This window comes from Nuphar pumila, chromosome 13 (genome assembly GCF_984573655.1).
Source record: "Nuphar pumila chromosome 13, dmNupPumi1.hap1.1, whole genome shotgun sequence".
NCBI lineage: Eukaryota > Viridiplantae > Streptophyta > Magnoliopsida > Nymphaeales > Nymphaeaceae > Nuphar > Nuphar pumila.
The window spans coordinates 35233257-35246867 of NC_143261.1; positions in this window are offsets into that span (position 1 = coordinate 35233257).

Genomic DNA, 13611 nt, shown 5'->3' on the forward strand with positions numbered 1-13611 from the left:
AAGTGAAGGGGAGAGAGAAGCTCCACCAAAATCGCCCAAGTGAATGACCCCTTTCTATCTCTTAATTCCTTAAATGTGTAGGGTTTTAGAAAAGGGATGGTTGGGATTCAATGAGGGTAGATGGAGGGCTGGGGTATTCCATGCCCCCCCCCTCATAGCCGCCCAAGCTACCAATGCATGTCTTGCTTTTGAAATTTTTAGAAAGATTTTTCAAAAACGCCATTGAGGGGATTTATAAAGACCTTTAAAGTTTGTAAAATTTACATGGGTTGTCCAAGGCTTTCCACCCAGCCCATCCAACCGAAATAAGCTATTTGAAATAGTACAAAAATATTACAAAAAGACCATGGGGTGCCAGCCCCATGCTCCCCTTCATGAAAAAATGCCCCTCATGATGAAGCCTTATGCTTCATCATGAGTCTTGAAATAAGACAATGGCCAATCGTGGCCTTCTTTTTAAATACATGCAAACCTTTTACAACAATGCCACCCATCTAGTCAACCCTTGACCAGCTGGTCCACCATAGCCAAAAATGTCCTCTAGAGGGGGCGTCACATGGGTTTGGGCCTCCTCTAGTCGATCTGGATCCAAATCCAAAATCGCCAATGTACTAGATTCAAAACAATGCTTATTTTATGCTTTTAAGAATTAAATTAACTTCAATAATTCATTTAGTTATTTTCAAACCCTCAATTAACATGGAATGTTCAATGCCTCTTAAGAAAATCGCCCTTCGTTTGCAAGAAACAAGCTTATTACGACTCGCGTACCATCGTTAAGCAAAACTCGTAATTCACATGCACTGACGGGGTTTTTTCGTCGTATAGTTCCCAAATTCGAGGACAAAGTATACAAATATAATATAAACTTACCCTTAAATGTTTAGAGGCTAATTCATCCGAAATTAGGCTCTTCTTACTTACAGAGTGTATTTATGCGATTTTCGGGTCGCGCGCGTAAAGCTAAAATACAAAGCATAGTCAAACATAGCTAATTACGTGATATAACCTCGTAAATATACGAAAGCATACATATCAACTCAAAGCAAACAGTAAATTCTCAGAAATTTTCGCGGGTCTTACATCCTACCCTCCTTAAAAAGGATTTCTTCTGCGAAATCACAAAACAACAAGCAACAACAAAATGGTCAGATGGCGTCTGACGGCGCCTAATCGGCCACAACTAAGTCTCCCGTAGACTTCTTTGGACAAAACTTGGCAATATGCCCTAGTTGTTCACACTTGAAACACTTGCCATCGTAACGAGAACAAGCTCCAAAAGCATGATCTTCGTCGCATCGTCGACACTTTCGTTGGACATTCGATCGTTGGGATCGCCTTCGCTGATAGTTCTGAGATACTTTCTGACGCTTCCGCTCTCTCTCATGTATCCACGATTCGGCAGCCTCAGGGTCTGTCTTACCCTTAAAAGCAGGAAGATCTAAATCCATGAATCGCTTATAGGTAACCGTACTATTATTCTGCCCACTTTGGTCTATGTGCTGAAGATTCGCACTCATCTGTTGCATCGCAACCACTTGCTATTGCACAACCTCTGCAAGGTTGTTCACAACCCCCATAATATTGTTGCATCTAGTCTTCCAAGTCATCTATCATGACAAAAAGACACAATAATCAATCAATAGGTTTGACAACCATGCTCGTGAAACGATAATCGCAGCAATCATACAAAGATCATAAGCACACAACACACATAATTTAGACAGAAGCCACATCGCAACTAAAGCATGCAGCAACACAACAACATATAAACATGTTCCACGAAAAATCGCAAGCGATGCCCTACCAGGCCGCTATCGCTAGAAGGTCACCATGCTAGCCGACAAACGTTAGAGAATCACCACTCTAACAGACCCTTCGTCCAGAACAACCTTAATCTATTCTCATCTCTCAAGGCCTTATGCGGCTAGCTGCCACCTATCACGACTTACTTAAGGTGTCATACTTCTTATAAAAGCCCACCCTTCCATAGAAGGTCTATAACAATCAATATCAGAAGATCGATATTGTTCACCATAACTTTTCATGAAAATCAAAATCCACAAGTTCCCCACCTGATCGCCTGATCGGAGAAACGTACAACCTCACAAGGAATCACCACCCTAGATGGTATACCTGGTCTTGGACAGTACACTTCCTCACAGTTCACCATCTCCGCGGCTACCCGCTCTTGGACAGTGCATATCCTCACAGAGATTCTACCCCTCTAGCTGGATTACCTGATCTTGGTTATACCTACCTTCACAGAGAATCCTTTTGGGAACCCAATCCTCAACAAAAGTCATAATCAAGGAAAATCATTGCGATACATGTATCAACACAAATGACCGCTCACAGGGTCGATAGCCACTAATATTATTAACAAGATCCACGCTGGATCACCTGGTCTGAGAAACGTACAACCGCACAAGGAATCACTGCCCTAGATGGTATACCTGGTCTTGGATAGTACACTTTCTCACAGTTCACGTCTCCGCGGCTACCCGCTCTTGGACAGTGCATATCCTCACAAAGATTCTACCACTCTAGCCGGATCACCTGATCTTGGTCATACACCCCCCCCCCTCGCAAATAATCCATTGGAGATCAGATCCTCAACCGATACCATACACAGTGATACATGCATTAATACAATCGACTGCTCAAAACAATTGACCGCACTCAGGGTCAGAAGCCACCAACATGGGCACAAGCACATATACCAGCAGTATACATCGTATCACTTCATATGGCAAAACAAAACATAGAATCACACATTCTCCCAACAAGGTTCCACGAACCAAAATCATATATCAAATCTAAACATCCACCGCATGCTCTCGATAATTCTATTTAGGTGGCATGACAACCACATCACATAAAAGCTTTACACTACGCAACTCATCACTGCCACTAGAAACATTACATCCTCAAATGGGACCTCAAAGCATGTGAAATCAAAGCATGAGTTCTGTACACAGAAACATGCAAAAACATATTATGAATCAACTTAACTTCAACTTACGTAACTCATACGTAATTCAATAAATTCACAGGATTCAAGTTATATGTGCAATTATCCTTATCATTGCATCATCATATGCATTCGCAATTCTTACCTCAAAGCACAATGCATTCAACCACTTCAACGTGAAACATACGCACCTATCTACAAGACATTATAGTCCAATATTCATGATATTCATCAATCATGCTAAGCGCGTAATATCAGATACGTTGTCATCACCAAGAACGACTGGGGATCAACAATATCCACCAATGGGATACACCAAGGCTCAACTAGCACAGGCGATGTAAGACCCGCAATTTTTCAGAAAATATCTGAATAAAATTCATGAGGCATTTACCGGTAAAAATAGCATTTTTTCTCAGAATGCGAAACGAATCAATTTCTGCGAGCCAGTTATACTTAGGATATTCGTCGAATCGCGAATATATGCTCAAACACACTGGAAGCCATAACTTCCTACCTGAACGAAATCAAAGGATTCCTGCGAGCCAACTTTCTTAGTTACGTCAATACGAAGGGAATGGCGTACTCAGAATTTTTTGGAAAAAAATCGCCGAAAACCCGAAATTCTTGCGGGACCCACGGAAATATTGGTGGGACCCACAGAAATATTCCTCAGAAAATATCTGGTGGGACCCACAAAAATATCCCATGGAATATCCAAGTGGGCCCCACACCAAGGAACATCTTGGAATTAAAAAGAAGCCAAGGGGGTAGAAGGGGTATGGAAAAAACCCAAGAGGAGGTGGGCTTGGGCTATAAATAGCCCTCCCCACTCTCTCTCTTCTCATAAAAATCGACCCCCCCTCTCTCTCTTGCCTTCTCTCTCTCTCCTAAACCTCCCCTACCTAGCCTAGCCCACCTGACCTGGTCTGAGCCTGCCTGACTTAGCCTGAGACTGCCTGACCTGGTCCTAAACCACCTGACCTGGGTCTGAACCCACTTGACCTGGTCCAAACCCAGTTGACTTGACTTGAACCTAGTTGGGTTTAAAGTCAAAGTCAAAGTCCTTTTTGGTCCTGATTCCGGTTTGGGTTTCTGAACCCAGACTTAGCCTACTTGAGCTGAGTTCGAACCTGCTGAACCCAGTTGACTTGGATCGAACCCTGTTTGGTTCAAACCACTTAGGTTGAGTAGCTTGACCTGCTCTACCTCTTTCTCAACTAAGTCAGCTTCATCTGACTTAGTCTGACCTCTCGAAGGAAGACTCGAAGCCAAAGAAGCAACCCGGAGCCGTTTCTTTCACGATTTGAAGTAAGTTCGCTTCATTGATCCATCTCTCTCAAGTATTTGATTGTTTGTATATAGAATATACTTTCTGAAGTAGTATCTTGCTTTAGTTCTTGATTGAGCCCTTTTTGGACACTTCGGTGTTCACCCGCTCGTCTCGGAACTATCGTCGAATATATCTATGTTCAAATACGCTATCGTCGCACAGGCTATGTAATTTACCTTTGCCGTCGCGTCGTATGATGCCAAGGCTCCCTGTTTTCTGCACTTCCGATTACTGCACTTCCGATTATGCATTTACTTACGCCGTCGCGTTGAACGATGCCAAGGCTCCTGCTTTCTGCAATGTATTTACTTACGCCGTCGCGTTGAATGATGCCAAGGCTTCTGTTTTGTTATATATGTAGAATATTTCGTTCAGTTACACACCCTGAATAATAGTATATGCATTTCTTTACGCCGCCGCTGTATAAAGCACAAGCTTCTGCTTATACTACATATATAGCACATAAATGAGCGTTCAAATGGAGATCAAACTCCAAATCGCCAATGCGATTCCCTGACCGCTCCTCGTTCAAGATTCTGCTTGACGAATGAAGCCCCTATTGGAAAGGCTTCGCTTTTTGGCAAAATGCTCTTTACGTAAAGACTAAGTCAATTACGTATGGCCTGGCTATGGCCCAGGGTTCCCGCAACCTTGATGGATGCAAGGTACGCACAACGGTGCGCATCCATTTCCCCGAATTAAGCGTGGTGATTTCCTACCAAAGAGGGAAGATGTCGCTGAAATGGATAAAAGAAACGCACGCTTTCTCCGTAAAAGAGAGGAAGTGCTGCTGAAATTTTTGAAGAAGCTAAGAATAGCTCAGAAAGAACGTAGCAGGATACTCTGACATATAGTAGAGTGCTACCCAGTTCATGGTTTGCCCTCTACAACGTAGAAGGGTTCGTCGCACCACTGCCGGTAGAGCAGAGGAGGTGCTGACGAAATGGTCGACAGAAGAGCTGCCGGAACCAATGGAATGGCATAATGATGTTCGTTGATGGAACCATGCCAGATCGGCTCGTATCCTTGTGCCTGCAAGGGCACCTTGCTCGTAAGGGCCGCTGAGCCGGAGTAGAGGTTGCGCCTTGGCTAGGTTTGGACTCGTTGCCTAAAAATACGCCGAGTAGCCGATCTATTTAGATCGAGTCATATGCATGCTCATTAAGAACAGTTACGCAACCAGACTCGTAAGGGCCGAAGAGCCAGAGTGTGTTGTTTCCACCCAAAGAGGTGTGATGCTCGCAGTGGCCGAAGTGCCAAGAGCGGTGTTCTGCATGCATATGAATAAGACTTAAGGTCGCACATACCCCGCGGTTGAAAATCGTGTTAGGGGTACCCCCTCAGTAATGACTGTGTTGGGGCAGACTGAATGGGGTCGGGTACATACTCCCGTAGTGCTAAAAGCACGGGCTGCCTAAATGGCATGCAGATTCTGTCCAAGTAATTGTAAGACTGGCAGACCCCTTCAGGAATTATGCTCACTGTGGAATGACAGTGATGGTACAGCCTTGAGTGACATGTATTTTACTTTAGACCTGATAGAGTCCACGATGGCCTCAGTCACTCATGGGTTTTGGGGTCGTGGTTATCCTTAAGATCTAAGGATTGAACCCAACTACTGCAAGTAGAGGATGCATCCGAATATGGGCCTAGTAGGGTTCTCCCAGTTGAAACACACTGCCCTTGTAAGACCCGCAATTTTTCAGAAAATATCTGAATAAAATTCATGAGGCATTTACCGGTAAAAATAGCATTTCTTCTCAGAAAGCAAAACGAATCAATTCCTGCGAGCCAGTTATACTTAGGATATTCGTCGAATCGTGAATATATGCTCAAACACTCTGGAAGCCATAACTTCCTACCTGAATGAAATCAAAGGATTCCTACGAGCCAACTTTCTTAGTTACGTCAATACGAAGAAAATGGCGTACTCAGAATTTTTCAGAAAAAATCGCCGGAAACCCGAAATTCTTGCGGGACCCACAGAAATATTCCTCAGAAAATATCTAGTGGGACCCACAAAAATATCCCATGGAATATCCAAGTGGGCCCCACACCAAGGAACCTCTTGGAATTAAAAAGAAGCCAAGGGGGTAGAAGGGGCATGAGAAAATCCAAGAGGAGGTGGGCTTGGGCTATAAATAGCCCTCCCCACTCTCTCTCTTCTCATAAAAATCGACCCCCTCTCTCTCTTGCCTTCTCTCTCTCTCCTAAACCTCCCCTACCTAGCCTAGCCCACCTGAGCCCACCTGACCTGATCTGAGCCTGCCTGACTTAGCCTGAGCCTGCCTGACCTGGTACTAACCCACCTGACCTGGGTCTGAACCCACTTGACCTGGTCCAAACCCAGTTGACTTGACTTGAACCTAGTTGGGTTTAAAGTCAAAGTCAAAGTCCTTTTTGGTCCAGATTCCGGTTTGGATTTCTGAACCCAAACTTAGCCTACTTGAGCTGGGTTCGAACCTGTTGAACCCAGTTGACTTGGATCGAACCCTGTTTGGTTCAAACCACTTAGGTTGAGTAGCTTGACCTACTCTACCTCTTTCTCAACTAAGTCAGCTTCATCTGACTTAGTCTGACCTCTCGAAGGAAGGCTCGAAGCCAAAGAAGCAACCCGGAGCCGTTTCTTCCACGATTTGAAGTAAGTTCGCTTCGTTGATCCATCTCTCTCAAGTATTTGACTGTTTGTATATAGAATATACTTTCTGAAGTAGTATCTTGCTTTAGTTCTTGATTGAGCCCTTTTTGGACACTTCGGTGTTCACCCGCTTGTCTCGTAACTATCGTCGGATATATCTATGTTCAAACACGCAGTATTTGCGTTCTTCAAAATGGTATCTCGCTTTAGTTCTTGGTTGAGCCCTTTAGGACACTTCGGTGTTCACCCGCTCGCCTTGTAACTATCGTTGGATGCAGATCTAAGTGTATATCTGCTGATTCTGCCGACGCGTCTTATATCGCACAGGCTATGTAATTTACCTTTGCCGTCGCGTCGTATGATGCCAAGGCTCCTGCTTTCTGCAATGTATTTACTTACGCCGTCGCGTCGAACGATGCCAAGGCTTCTGCTTTGTTATATATGTAGAATATTTCGTTCAGTTACACACCCTGAACAATAGTATATGCATTTCTTTACGCTGCCGCTGTATAAAGCACAGGCTTCTGCTTATACTATATATATAGCGCATAAATGAGCGTTCAAATGGAGATCAAACTCCAAATCGCCCATGCGATTCCTTGACCGCTCCTCGTTCAAGATTCTGCTTGACGAATGAAGCCCCTATTGGAAAGGCTTCGGTTTTTGGCAAAATGCTCTTTACGTAATGGCTAAGTCAATTTCGTATGGCCTGGCTATGGCCAAGGGTTCCTGCAACCTTGATGGATGCAAAGTACACACAACGGTGCGCATCCATTTCCCGAATTAAGCGTGGCGATTTCCTACCAAAGAGGGGAGATGCCGCTGAAATGGATAAAAGAAATGCATGCTTTCTCCGTAAAAGAGAGGAAGTGCTGCTGAAATTTCTAAAGAAGCTAAGAATAGCTCAGAAAGAACGTAGCAGGATACTCTGACATATAGCAGAGTGCTACCCAGTTCATGGTTTGCCCTCTACAACGTAGAAGGGTTCGTCGCACCACTGTCGGTAGAGCAGGGGAGGTGCTGACGAAATGGTTGACAGAAGAGCTGCCGGAACCAATGGAACGACATAATGATGTTCGTTGATGGAACGATGCCAGATCGGCTCGTATCCTTGTGCCTGCAAGGGCACCTTGCTCGTAAGGGCCGCTGAGCCGGAGTCGAGGTTGCACCTTGGCTAGGTTTGGACTCGTTGCGTAAAAATACGCCAAGTAGCCGATCTATTTAGATCGAGTCATATGCATGCTCATTGAGAACGGTTACACAACCAGACTCGTAAGGGCCGAAGAGCCAGAGTGTGTTGTTTCTACCCAAAGAGGTGTGATGCTCGTGGTGGCCGAAGTGCCAAAGAGCGGTGTTCTGCATGCATATGAATAAGACTTAAGGTCGCACATACCCCGCGGTTGAAGATCGTGTTAGGGGTACCCCCTCAGTAATGACTGTGTTGGGGAAGACTGAATGGGGTCGGGTACATACTCCCGTAGTGCTGAAAGCACGGACTGCCTAAATGGCATGCAGATTCTGTCCAAGTAATTGTAAGACTGACAGACCCCTTCAGGAATTATGCTCACTGTGGAATGACAGTGATGGTACAGCCTTGAGTGACATGTATTTTACTTTGGACCTGATAGAGTCCACGATGGCCTCAGTCACTCATGGGTTTTGGGGTCGTGGTTATCCTTAAGATCTAAAGATTGAACCCAACTACTGCAAGTAGAGGATGCATCCGAATATGGGCCTAGTAGGATTCTCCCAGTTGAAACACACTGCCCTACTATGAATAGGGTCAACAGGCCTCTGGGGTATCTAAAATACATAGAATAATCAACCCCCAGAACGTCGCGTTGATGCCCGGACAATAGCTCTACCTGCGTACCAAAGGCGGGAGCGGTTAATTATCAAACAATGCATTAGTTCTAGGTACAGTGATGCTTTGAATGTATGAGTGGATGACGTGTTGAGTCAGTCCTGCATAACCTTTGTGAAGGTGTCATGTTCGGTATACTACTGGACCGACTGGGCAAAGACCTGTGTTGTATCCGCACGACTAAGCGAAGCTCGAGGAGTTGTCCTTAGATGCGTGGGATACGGATGTGCCAAGTATGAAGACTTGAGCTAGACATCACTTTGAGACCCGGAAGAGGTCATGGCTAAGTCGTGGAGACTTATGCGGCTATTCAAATCACAGCCCTGAAAAGGCTTGCTCTAAGTCATGAAGACTCGAGCGGATGTTCAACTCATAGCCCTGAGGAGGCTCCTGCGATATACGCTAAGTCTTGGAGGCTTGAGCGTCGTTATTGCGCATTGCGACCCTGAGTGGTCATTATCGTGCTTGAGTTGAATGGTTACATGATTGCATGTTTACCAGACCATCAGTGGTTCTGACCCCGTTTTATGGGGATTTCAGGTGTTGGACCTGCGTGGCGATATGCGGAGCAAGGCGGCATCGAGTTCCAGGGTTTCTCTAGACAGAGTTGTACTGCTTCCTTTTTATTGAACCTACACTGCTCTCCTAAGCAGTAGTGTTGTAATAAACATATGTTTTCGATAAAATGGAACACTTTGGTGGTCAATGAGTTGCTTGGCCACATACCTGCAACGTGCTCGGAGTTTTCTAAAACTGACGACTCATTATCGTCTGATTCCGCTGCTAAAAGCTTTTCTAAATTCCGCTGCAAAGAAAAAAAAGAAATTCATGAAAATTTTAACTTAGCTTTGTTTTGGAAATCCGGGGCGTTACAGAATTGGTATCAGAGCATGAGTCTGAGAAACCTGGTTCAAGATCCGTCATGGTCCCGATATCGCACTGTAAGTATATGTTTTTATACTTTTGTTCTGATCTAGGAGCATCTTTGTATAGATGGCAACTCATGACTCGCATGGATACTGCTATCGCTGCAAGGTCATGCACGATGAGTGGATATGCCCGTATGAAGTCCAAGACTGCCAATACTGTGGCGAAGATGGGCATTCCTCCAACGAATGCCAAAGGAGATATACCGCCGATATGGGTCGGCGGGCATCAAAGGGTCTCAAGGATGAGACTTCACGTGTCAGTGGACCGCATCACTCTAGTGTTGGGAGCAACCATACCCCAACATCTTTTGATGAATTACCAAGGCTGAGGGATTTTGATTTGAACTTCCCTGCGGAGGTCTATCACTCGCCAAGCTACCATCCGGCATCACATATGCCGAGCTTAAATGGCAGGAACAAAAGAGGGGATTCTTTCTGTTCGCCAATCATTATTTTAGACTCCCAGAGTCTTGATCTTGCTGACTGGGAAAGTGGACTGGAGTCCCTCATATATCCCCAATATTCGCTTGCTAGTGCGGAAGTGCCGCCCAAGCCAAAGCTAGTAGTGCCTGCACCAAGGCCATGTGGCAATAGATGGACCTTTTGGAGTTCGTCTTCATCAAAGAAATCCAAGTCTTAAAGAGACTGGTGATGTTTTGGAGTCAGTAGACTCATGTATATAGTTTCTCAACGCCTAAAGTCTGCCAGTGCGGCATGACGTTTTGTTTAAGGCGGTGCTTGTGTAAATGTGATGTATATTAAGTAAATAAAGCTTTTACTTCCTCATATACATCGAGAAACTAAGAACAAGTGCTTGTGTGTGCATAGATAAATGGCTCCTACGACGAGGAGAACCATACCAAGCGAGGAGTCCCATACGCAGGGATTCCTGTTGGAGACACTCAACAACCTGGTTACAGCCATCCGTGAAACGAGGCCAGAACCAGTCGCACCACGAAACGAGCACCTGGGAGGAGTAACTTATGAGAAGTTCCTCAAGCTTGACCCGCCAGTTTTCATTGGCAGAGCCGATCCTGAGCTCGCGGAGAGTTGGATCGAAGAGACGGAACGTGCCTTCTTAGTACTGGGAGTACCAGAGGAAAAGAAGACCAATTTTGGCACGTATCGATTGAAAGACAATGCACGGAAGTGGTGGGATACCACTAAACTTATCCACTTCTCACAAGTCGAAGTCATTCCTTGGACTGACTTTCAGAGGACTTTTATATATAACTACTTCCCATTGCATTCCAGAAACAAGAAAAAGATGGAGTTTCTGGAGTTGGAATAGGGCGGTACGAGTCTAATGGACTATACCACCAAATTTCAGAATCTAGAGCGCTACTGCTCTCGATTGTTCGAAACAGACCAAGAAAGGGCCGACAAATATGTGAATGGTCTGCGTGAAGGGCTGCGATCTCGAGTGATAACAAGCATGCCTTCGACTTTTCAAGCTGCGGTAGCAGCAGCTTCAAAAATCCAAGAGGACTGGGCACGATCTAAAGTGATCGTAGCAAAGAAGCCCATAGTGAATGGTGGGAATCGTAAAAGGACGTTCCCAAGTGGCCAGGGTTCACGACAACCCTTTCAAAAGAAGAAGTTCCAAGGAGGGAACAACACTCAGCAAGTCGTGAGGCCAAGACAGAACCCAACTCCGAATGGTCAGCATTCCAACTTCAGCTGCCCAAGGTGTCGTATGTTCCACCCTGGAAAGCCATGTCCTCGTGACATTGGTGGGTGCTTGTATTGTGGCAAGATGGGCCACTTTATAAGGGATTGCGCCAAGAAGGCTGCAGATGAACAGAGGAGTAATGCCGGATCTGCCGGACCCTCTCGACCAGCACCACAACGTTCTCAGTTTCAACGACCTCCACCTAGAATAGAACAAAGGCCTGCTGCAGGTCGTGTATATGCTGTAACGACTGAACAAGTCGAGAATGGTGACCTGATTGAAGGCACCGTACCTGTTAATGGACATGCAGCTTACGTCTTGTTTGATTGTGGTGCTACTCATACGTTTATCTCTGACGATTTCACTGAACAACTCCACGCTTCGGTGCAACCGATTGATAAAATGATCAAAGTATATAACCCGTTGGGTTCACGCACCAAATGTATCCGGTGTGTGAAAAATTTGGATATTGAGATAGCAGGGCAACACTTGCCTACTGACGCCATCCTGATCGATATGATACAGTACGATGTCATTCTGGGAATGAATTGGTTGGCTCAGAATAATGCCAAGATTTTGTGCCGCGAGGGCAGAGTAATTCTATCTCGACCCGGATTGCCTAAGATGGAGTACCGGTTATCCAAACCAGTTCCACAGAAAAGACTCATATCAGCACTTAAGGTACAAAAATACCTTAGGAAGGGTTGTGTGGCCTTCCTGTTGAGTCTCTCGGTGGAAAAATCCAACGACCAACCCCTTGAGAGTTTGGAAGTGGTACGGTAGTTTCCCAATGTATTTCTTGAGGAATTGCCAGGACTTCCGCCACTTCGTGAGGTTGAATTTGGAATTCAATCCTTACCTGGCACAGCGCCGATATCCAAAGCCCCGTATCGAATGGCGCCAGCTGAACTCAGTGAGTTGAAGTGTCAGTTGGAAGAACTGATGGAACAAGGGTTCATCCGTCCTAGTGTGTCACCGTGGGGAGCCCCAGTGCTGTTTGTAAAGAAGAATGATGGATCCCTTCGGTTATGCATCGATTATCGGATGCTTAACCAGGCAACTGTTAAAAATAAGTACCCGTTGCCTCGGATTGAGGACTTATTCGATCAGCTCAGAACAGCGAGGGTGTTCTCCAAGATCGACCTCAGGTCTGGGTACCATCAGCTCAGAGTAAAGGAAGAGGATATACCCAAGACAGCCTTCAGAATGAGATACGGCCATTATGAGTTCGTAGTAATGCCCTTCAGACTCACTAATGCGCCTGCTGCCTTTATGGATCTAATGAACCGGATATTCAGACCATATTTGGATAGCTTTGTCATCGTCTTTATTGATGACATTCTCGTATATTCTGAGAACAAGGAACAACACGTGGAGCACTTGAAAATCGTCTTGAAAACCCTTCAAGATAACCAACTCTATGCTAAGTTTTCAAAATGTGAATTCTGGCTAGACAAAGTGATGTTCCTTGGTCATGTGATCTCGAAAGATGGAATCGCAGTGGATCCTGCGAAGGTGGAAGCTGTGATGGACTGGAAGCAGCCAAAAAATATCACTGAGGTCCGTAGCTTCCTTGGACTTGCCGGATATTATCGGAAGTTCATACAAGACTTCTCCCGAATCGTCGTACCGATGACGAAATTACTTTAAAAGGGAGTCAAGTTTGAATGGACTGACCAGTGTAAGGAGTGCTTTGAGGTTCTCAAACAGAGGCTTACCACTGCCCCTGTCCTTACCTTACCTTCTGGTCAGGGAGGCTTTGTTGCTTATACCGATGCCTCAGGAACAGGTCTGGGTTGTGTGTTGATGCAGCATGGCAAAGTAATCGCCTATGCGTCACGACAGTTGAGAGTCCATGAGAAAAATTATCCAACCCACGATCTTGAGCTTGCCGCGGTAGTCTTCGCACTTAAAATTTGGCGACACTACCTTTATGGAGAGAAATTTGAGGTCATGTCGGACCATAAAAGCCTAAAATACCTCTTTTCTCAAAAAGAACTCAATATGCGGCAACGGCGATGGCTGGAATTCCTCAAAGACTATGAATTCACGCTTTCCTATCACCCTGGAAAGGCGAATGTTGTAGCAGATGCCCTTAGTCGCAAGACTGTTGGCACTCTGGCCAGCCTAACCGGACAATGGAAGTTGATGGAGGATTTCGTCAAGTGGAAGCCATTTTTGGCTGATTCAGGTAGAATCCA